This window comes from Simochromis diagramma, unplaced genomic scaffold (assembly GCF_900408965.1).
Source record: "Simochromis diagramma unplaced genomic scaffold, fSimDia1.1 OVJJ01000551.1, whole genome shotgun sequence".
NCBI lineage: Eukaryota > Metazoa > Chordata > Actinopteri > Cichliformes > Cichlidae > Simochromis > Simochromis diagramma.
The window spans coordinates 50,435-60,694 of NW_024387068.1; positions in this window are offsets into that span (position 1 = coordinate 50,435).

The following is a 10,260-nucleotide window of genomic DNA, read 5'->3' on the forward strand; positions in this document are numbered from 1 at the left end:
ACTCCGTGTATGAGGCAAACCTTACCTCATGGACATCAAATAGAGCAGGCCATCTTGCCATGAAAGCCTCCACCATTGGTGCATCACGAACATCTTCATGTCTTCTGTATGAAAAAGTCTTTTCCATCTTGAGTTTCACCAACTCTGATACTCTTTTTTTAATGTCCATGTGGTGGGCTTTGGCATGTCAATAGCTCTAAGAGTCCCTTTGTCTGCTACTTCTGAAACTGAGGTGAGGTTAAGAAACCCATTCCCAAACAAGGAATTCATAAACTGAAGTCTGAAACTGCCCTGAAGACAACACTGTCTCTTGACTTCAACAATGAGATCCTCAGTCCATTCAGGCGCTCCATTAGAGAGTGAGCCTTCGACAGGTTCCATCAGCCAAAACAGTCTTTAGGACCATAGGACTCTGTAGGCAAAAAAGAATTACATATTCAGAAAGAATCATTTCAGTTTAGTTTTCATAAAGCTATCCATACCCAATAGTCAAAGTTATAAAGATCAGACATAAAAAAGAAGAATTTATCTAATGACATACATGCAACTGAACCTATTACACTTATATGAACACCTTTTATTTCTATATGCTTTTTTTTAAAGTGTGGAGCAGGGAAATTATTTTACTGCTATTGTTAAATAATCATCATCATTACCATTGCATTAATAATATAATCTGCAGCATTGATATTGCATTCAGAGGTTTAAACAGTGTGTGTGTCTTTCAGAAAGACTAAAGTCACAGGCTGACAGGAAACTGCAGGCTTGCAGAGAGTTTGCAGAAGTGAAAGCAGAGTCTAAGTTATTCTGAGGAGCAGTTTAGACGAGGCTATTTGAATTACTAGGTTATTCAAATTGTCTTTTATACTTTTATATTCTTTTATTAAGTTTTCATTAGAGGTTCTTGATTAAAACATTTATTTAGTAGATGACATATACATAGTTTCAGTTAGGTTATTACACATAAGGATGAGCCTCTGTTCTGGTGAAAGGTCAGAAGTGCAACGGGTGAGATGAGAAAGCATTTAAGGACGAGACACAGACAGTTAGTAGGCGAAGAGGTGACATGGAGGCTGAGTGAGGTCAACACACACACACACACACATTAGTTAGACTTATTTATAGGTGAGGGGTTAGTCATGTCTAGTTGTAACTGCGAAGTTGTCTCTGTAAAAGAGGAACCGTTTCTTGTCGTTTCTGAAAATGAGGAACGAGGTCTTGCACGATGGGTGGCTGAACGGGAAGTCAAAAGGTTGACCGGAGGAATCGGCCATGAAAATAGAAGACGATGTTCTTTTGAACTGTGTTAAAAGTCATTGTGGTTTTGATTTGACGTATGTATATATTCTGTCTGTGACGTATGAAGGGGCGTCATTAATTCAAACCCTGATGCTATAAAAATCTGTGTATGCTTTGATTAAGTCGAAGATCAATTGCTGTCTGCGTACAGAGTGATCTTCCCACGCGTGTATTCATTAAAATCAATTGTTTGACCAAGATCTTCTGGACCTGGTTGTTTGTACTCTCCTTCCTCAATATTTGAACCTTAACATTTGGGGGCTTCGTCCGGTGGTTGAGGAGGGAGAGAATTGGGGGTGTAGACGGAGAAATTCGGTGGTCTGAGGTGGTCAGACGGGCAGACATGAATTCCAGTGGTCGAAGTGAGTGGGCATAAGCCGGCTTATCCAAAGGTAAGGCACTACCTGTTGAATTATTTCCAAAGTGTGCCAAATTGGACATGATAAAATTTAAGTCTACTCACTGAAATTACTGGTGGATGTCTGTTTTGATTTTGATGAAAAATCTCATGAGTTGAAGCAGTTAGAGTCTGCTAAGAAGAAGTTCAAGCAGTTAGAGTCTGCTAAAGCAGTTAGAGTCTGCTAAGAAGAAGTTCAAGCAGTTAGAGTCTGCTAAAGCAGTTAGAGTCTGCTAAGAAAAGTTTAAATACTGGGTTGAAGTCCCAAAGAAATTGAGTTAGAGTCTCAAGTAGTTTGGTAGGGGATTTGGTCATTTTGTGGGTTAAAGTCCCGGTTGGTCATTAGGTCAGACCTTTGTTGGTCATTTTGTGAGTTAGAGTCCCCATTGTCCATCAGGGTAGATCTGCCTCAGTCATACACTTGTTTTAGGTCTTGATTGTTGTTTCAAAGTATTGTTAATTATTCTAGAACGGCAGTTAGAGTCTGCTAGGAAGCGCAGAGCCCGGAGGTTACGCTCCCTCCTTGTCGTGGACGCGCGACATTGACCTCTCGGCGAAGAGGGATAGTTCAGTGTGGCTTAACTGTGGGGTACAGGGCATCCTGGAATTAAGCTAGGAGTTAGAGTCTCCTTACCGTTTGGAACAGTAGTCTGCGCTTTTTTGGCCAGCAGAAGTTGGACTTCGGGCGTGTAACTTTAACTATAAACTTCGGGGTAAGCCTTGGCTGTGAAACGCCAAAAAATAAAGCTTCAGGAAAAGTTTGGGTTGGTTGACGCTTTTAAATTAACTTAGGGATTTTAGAGATGAGGCCAGAAACAGTTAGAGTCTGATACTGGTTAATTGATCACAAAAAAGTTGGACTTTATCGGTTGGACCGTTAACTTAAATTTGTCGAAATTGGTTAGGCGCTAAAGCTGACAGATCTGACAGTGGCTGTAAATATAAGACGTCTTTGTGATATAAAATAAGAGAGTTTGGTGTGAGAGGAGGCTGTGTGTCGAGTCAGTAATGCACTGACTGCCTGCTGCTATTTTTAGACGGTGTGTGTGTGAGTGTGAAAATGCAAATTAGTACGCAGTGAACTGTTTAAACCACAGTTGGTTTTACAAATACCGCTGCAAACATTGTTGAGTGTGTGTTTAAAATGCCATTTATGTTTATTAGAGGACTATAAATAAAGTATTGAGTTGCCGTAGTGGATGTATAGTAATTGACTGAGTTTGAATGTAGATATATGAACATATTGAGTGCACTGTATATACTTAAGATTAACATATTACTTTCAGTAGCAACTTCTCTCCAGCAATAGTTGCTGGTGTGTTTTGTTTTTTCAATTTCTTGTGTGGGCGGTGAGGATTAATGGAGGTTTCAATTTTTCGTTTGTTTGTTTTTGACTTGCTCTTTCTGATTATGACAAGCATGTCTAAAATACTCTTAGGAAAGCGTGTTTTGAGTATATTCCTGAACTCCTGTCACAGTTTAAGGGTGAATGCTGTGGTTAGCAGGCTTTGAGGGATTGGGTGTGAGGTGTACAAAATAATAAATAATAATAACACTATGAAAAGTTGATAGTAGAGTGAGTGCAAGGCGGTGTGTGAGACGATTCTTGAAGTCTGAAAGAGCTCTGCTGAGCACGCTGAAGACTGTGATGTGAATGCTGACAAATGCAAAGAATTTAGTATATTTAAAAGAGTGTGAGTCAATCCAGTCCAAAAGCATAAAGAAATATTTTCCTATGGAAAATAAAAAATGAATGAGCTCATTTTGCTGAGGGTGGAGAATCTGATCACTTGCGCGGGAAGCTCCACTATTAGCAAAAAATATGGTGTGACTGCATGTGAGTGAATGTGTGACTGGATGAAGGTGAGAATGAATAAATGTGGACAAACAATTTGCTTTTACCAGAGAAAATTTCTGTTTTGTTGACTGGGGTTAGATTATGGTATTATAGTATATTGTTGGGAGAATGCCAAATGCTAAAGGGGAAACATTTTTTGATGTAACTCATGTTACCATTAATTGAAGAAACACATGACTGATAACTGTTCTGTTTTAAGTTTATTTTTATGACATAGATTGGATCATGAGTGGGGAAAACGGAGCATTTTAGTTTTGTATAGTATTTTGACACATGAAATGTGTCAAAATAAAGGGGGAATTTAGGGTTTAATAATTTAAATCTTTAATAATTTAGGATCATTTTAGGACTTTTTGGGGTTTTTGGTCATTTGGATATGGCAAAACTGAAACTGTTATTTTTATGTTAAGGTTAAAGGATTAAAGTGAACTGAATCCTGTTTAGAAGATACAATGCCGGTGTTTCAAAGCTGTGAATAAATCTTAGAGGGAAATTGTGGGACACGTTGACAAAAAGATATGCTTTGGGGAAAATTAGTGAGGGTTGTAGGAGTAGAACAGGTTTGATTTCTTTTTTGATTTCTAGAAGTAGTGGTTATAATGTAGGCTTACACATACAGATATTACATAGATTTATTTTTAGGATAAAGGGGAGAGCTTATACGTAGAAATGAATGTGTAGTGTGGAGCAGGGAAATTATTTTACTGCTATTGTTAAATAATCATCATCATTACCATTGCATTAATAATATAATCTGCAGCATTGATATTGCATTCAGAGGTTTAAACAGTGTGTGTGTCTTTCAGAAAGACTAAAGTCACAGGCTGACAGGAAACTGCAGGCTTGCAGAGAGTTTGCAGAAGTGAAAGCAGAGTCTAAGTTATTCTGAGGAGCAGTTTAGACGAGGCTATTTGAATTACTAGGTTATTCAAATTGTCTTTTATACTTTTATATTCTTTTATTAAGTTTTCATTAGAGGTTCTTGATTAAAACATTTATTTAGTAGATGACATATACATAGTTTCAGTTAGGTTATTACACATAAGGATGAGCCTCTGTTCTGGTGAAAGGTCAGAAGTGCAACGGGTGAGATGAGAAAGCATTTAAGGATGAGACACAGACAGTTAGTAGGCGAAGAGGTGACATGGAGGCTGAGTGAGGTCAACACACACACACACACACACATTAGTTAGACTTATTTATAGGTGAGGGGTTAGTCATGTCTAGTTGTAACTGCGAAGTTGTCTCTGTAAAAGAGGAAGCGTTTCTTGTTGTTTCTGAAAATGAGGAACGAGGTCTTGCACGATGGGTGGCTGAACGGGAAGTCAAAAGGTTGACCGGAGGAATCGGCCATGAAAATAGAAGACGATGTTCTTTTGAACTGTGTTAAAAGTCATTGTGGTTTTGATTTGACGTATGTATATATTCTGTCTGTGACGTATGAAGGGGCGTCATTAATTCAAACCCTGATGCTATAAAAATCTGTGTATGCTTTGATTAAGTCGAAGATCAATTGCTGTCTGCGTACAGAGTGATCTTCCCACGCGTGTATTCATTAAAATCAATCGTTTGACCAAGATCTTCTGGACCTGGTTGTTTGTACTCTCCTTCTTCAATATTTGAACCTTAACAAAAGTCACAATGTGGACTGATCCAATCTCATAGTCAACCAATGGATAAGTATCAAGGAATTCACAGAGTGAACCGAGAGTGTATATTCTTGTGGATACTGGGCTGAGCTCAAAAGCTCTGTCGTGCTCTCTGTACCAGCCACCAAGCTCTCTGACAATGTACAATATGCTGTGGTACAATGCAGATATGGTTTTTCAGTATTCTGGCAATCCACCTGCTGCCCTTTGGGCGAGTACCATTCCCTTTCTATAAGTTATGCCCTTTAATGTCACACACTGTGCAAGGTTGACCTCTAGAATGTCAGGGAATATGTACCTAATGACTTAAGCTATCTCCTCTTTAAGCAAATCCACTAGAAAGGCCGATACAGCTGAGACCTCTAATTCAGACTTGCCAAGAGATGGGGAGTTTAGATGGTAAGCTATCATCATCCGATGTTTTGACTTCTGTAATCATAAAGGTAAAAATTCCACCATCACAAAAACATTAATTTTAATTGAAAAAAAAATGTATTCCAGTCCAGAAGAGCATCAATGGTTTCCTTAAAGTACCAATCTTTCTGTCATTTATACATAATGTTTTGAGAAGCAGCTCACATATGTTCTACACAAAGTAGAAAAAAAAGAGGGGGGGGGGGGGGGGTAAAGGGTCCTATTTTTTGTTAGGACGATGTTGGAAAATTCACAATACATCACTTAATAAGACATACTCTGTTGAACAAACGTATCTCCTTGTAGATATCTGCTGTATTATTTGGGCTTGACCAATAGAATAGTCAAGTAAGTGACACTTCACCTAAAACAATGACTAAATGGAAAAATTATTTGGCATTTATGGGCACAGGTTCTTAAACCCACGTCTAAGGTGGCAGGATCCTTATTATAACTTGAGTGCGTGTCAGCAGCAAGAATTAAGGTATGGCACTGTGCTCCCAGCTTCTTAAACTCTGACGGTTACAGCCGGACTAATTAGCCACTGTAGCCATAACTAGCACGAGTAACACAAACACTATTGCTCGCTCAGTGATGTTTTAACTTGCTAAGCCATCAAAAGCATCAGTGCTCTCTGTCACATGCATAAATTCCATATCTGACCGACAACAGCTGCAATTTGTTACTATTTTTCAGCTTTAGCCACAAAGCTAATACCAACTTTAGCTAGCACTGTAAAAACAACATGCAGATGCATTACAGATTACTTTTCATATAGCATGCACTACAACAATTCTGTGAAAACGTACCCAACTAAAACAAATGTATTTAAATTACTTACCTTCTCAGTATGACTGACTCAGTGCCAAAGTTTGCATGTGGCTAAACAGTCTTCCAGAATCTGGCGGTCAATTTGCTCTCCTTAAATTATGTTGTTGTCTTATTGGATAAGACTCTAGGTCTTATTATCCAATCATATTTAGTTGTTGTCTTTGAATATATTGCATCATTTCTGGTTGTGGTCAAACATGATTACAATGGTTTTAGTATTCTAATTTAGTCACTTTAAATCAATGCAAGAAAAATGAGTAGTCTCAGTATTGTTTATAATCAAGTAAATGGTACTTTATTTAATCATGTAAATAAGAGAAACATGAAAGGCTTGTGTAGCATTAACTAAATTCATTTGTGCAAATTCAAAAGCCTGCCAATTCCCATTTTTTTCAGCTGCATGTAATCCAACTAGCTGCACTTTGTAAAATGACAGATGTTCAGAATTGTGGCTATCAAAACCAGTGTTGGGACTAACGCGTTATTAAGTAACGCGTTACAGTAACTACGTTATTATTGTGGTAACGAGCATGGTAACTAGTTATTATGCCAAAATCAGGAACATGTTACTCGTTACTGGGATTTAGATAGGCTCGTTATTCATTACTTCGTGTGGTGGCTATTGCCTGCAGTCTATCTGGGTCAGATATGAACCAAGTTTAGTTGGAGTTTATTTTCGTTGTGCTGACTTTTTCGTACTGCGTGCTAGCTAGCATGACAGGGTTTCTATACAGCTGGGTGGTGCTATGTTACTGATGTTGAACTTTATTTTGTTCATACGGTTAATTATTAGAGTTGCCAACCGTTCCCTAAAAAACGGAATCGTCTCATATTCAGAGAAATTATTACGCGTTTCGTATTTAGGTGAAATGGAACAGTTTGTCCCGGACTTCAGCTACAATGAAAAAGACACAAAGCTGGAGTTATTCTGTGTCTTTGTTGCACAGCTGCCTCTTCTTCTCTCATTCTCTCTCCCTCCCTCTCCTGTTGCTACTTTAATCATGAAACTGATCAATGATCAGCTGATCGGCTTTTCCCTCTTGTTTATTTATCGTCCGCTTTGCGCCAGAAAGAGGAAACCACGTTAAACAACAGCAGCACGTTTGATCAGCTGGTCTGCTGGTCATGGTATCGGTTTGGGTATCTGGTGAGAGGGAAACATGTACAGTGGGGCAAAAAAGTATTTAGTCAGCCACAGATTGTGCAAGTTCCCCCACTTAAAATGATGACAGAGGTCAGTAATTTGCACCAGAGGTACACTTCAACTGTGAGAGACAGAATGTGAAAAAAAAATCCATGAATCCACATGGTAGGATTTGTAAAGAATTTATTCGTAAATCAGGGTGGAAAATAAGTATTTGGTCACCTCAAACAAGGAAAATCTCTGGCTCTCACAGACCTGTAACGTCTTCTGTAAGAAGCTTTTCTGTCCCCCACTCGTTACCTGTATGAATGGCACCTGTTTGAACTCATCATCTGTATAAAAGACACCTGTCCACAGCCTCAAACAGTCAGACTCCAAACTCCGCCATGGCCAAGACCAAAGAGCTTTCGAAGGACACCAGGAAAAGTATTGTAGACCTGCACCAGACTGGGAAGAGTGAATCTACAATAGGCAAGCAGCTTGGTGTGAAAAAATCAACTGTGGGAGCAATCATCAGAAAATGGAAGACATACAAGACCACTGATAATCTCCCTCGATCTGGGGCTCCACGCAAGATCTCATCCCGTGGGGTCAAAATGATCATGAGAACGGTGAGCAAAGATCCCAGAACCACACGGGGGGACCTGGTGAATGACCTGCAGAGAGCTGGGACCAAAGTAACAAAGGTCACCATCAGTAACACACTACAACGGCAGGGAATCAAATCCCGCAGTGCCAGACGTGTTCCGCTGCTGAAGCCAGTGCATGTCCAGGCCCGTCTGAAGTTTGCCAGAGAGCACATGGATGATACAGCAGAGGATTGGGAGAATGTCATGTGGTCAGATGAAACCAAAGTAGAACTTTTTGGTATAAACTCAACTCGTCGTGTTTGGAGGAAGAAGAATACTGAGTTGCATCCCAAGAACACCATACCTACTGTGAAGCATGGGGGTGGAAACATCATGCTATGGGGCTGTTTTTCTGCCAAGGGGACAGGACGACTGATCCGTGTTAAGGACAGAATGAATGGGGCCATGTATCGTGAGATTTTGAGCCAAAACCTCCTTCCATAAGTGAGAACTTTGAAGATGAAACGAGGCTGGGTCTTCCAACATGACAATGATCCAAACCACACCGCCCGGGCAACAAAGGAGTGGCTCCGTAAGAAGCATTTGAAAGTCCTGGAGTGGCCTAGCCAGTCTCCAGACCTCAACCCCATAGAAAATCTGTGGCGGGAGTTGAAAGTCCGTGTTGCTCGGCGACAGCCCCAAAACATCACTGCTCTCGAGAAGATCTGCATGGAGGAATGGGCCAAATACCAGCTACTGTGTGTGCAAACCTGGTGAAGACCTATAGTAAACGTTTGACCTCTGTTATTGCCAACAAAGGTTATGTTACAAAGTATTGAGTTGTATTTTTGTTATTGACCAAATACTTATTTTCCACCCTGATTTACGAATAAATTCTTTACAAATCCTACCATGTGGGCCACTTACCAACTTAGTTGAAGAGAATCTAATTGTTCTTCCGTTCCTGTCGTCCTGTCACTACACGCCACTCGCTTGGAGTACCAATCTGGTGAAAGGGGATAAACTTCACGGCACACCTGATAATTTCTTATGTTACACTTATGTGCTGTGCCACGTTGTTGGAAACGCTCCCTTAGAGGCTGCTGTTTGTTTATCTGTTTGTGAGCAAGCTTATGAAGACACTGTAAAACACTATATATAGTGAAACAATTTAGGTTTTAATGTGGTTTGACAAAAAACGGGGACTGGCCTTGGTAGATTTTGTTGTGTCCTCTCAGTTTAAATAAAGCATTCCTGGCTCCTGTCGGTAACCTTGGTCTTGCAGCTGAATGTTTCACGGACCCTGAAACAAAACCTGCCCTTCAACAGGCAAACATCATACTGAGAAATGTCCCCATAATTCAAAGATGTCCTCATTTGATCGTTTAAAGCTGATGTCCTCTCATGGTTTGAAAGACAAGTGCACACACGGACTCTTTTGTCAGTAAGGAGCTGCGGGACTGCCCTAACGGTGCGTGAATGTGATGTTATTGGCCTGCTGACGTTCTCAGGACGGCCGGAGCGAATCAGGAGCAAGGGTGAGGGAGTTACCATGGCAATAAAAACACACCATGACAACAAAATTTGCTGGTTTTCTTTGAGTTTTCTTTTAGCCACAAAGAAATTGTCTTTTTATTCCTACATATTATTTTTTATTTTAATTTGAAGATGGCAGAGGGGTGGAGCTTCTGGAGTATCGCTGGCTACAATTGGAGGAGGGACGAGTGAGCAGCCAGTCATGGTGAAACTTTTCTCCACGTCTCAGCCAGAAACCCACCTGAAGCTGTACCACGTGTGAGCAACCGTAGCTTTGACCCGTGAACATGTGAATGTGTGACTACAGCACATTTTTCTTTGTTTACCCGTCCTCCGTCGCAGTGTCCGGGGTTGTTTGTACACGCTGAAGGTGGTCAGGGCCTCGGATCAAGGTCACAACTGCTTCTACCTGACCAACACCACTACACACAGGTTACTGCACAGGTACACGCTGTGTGACGAAGCAAGATTCACATTTTCAGTTGCAGCGTTTCTCCCATACCCCCCCTGGCGGTCAATGTTGTGTGTCAACTCTGTCCTCGCTCCTGATTGGTCGACGCCAG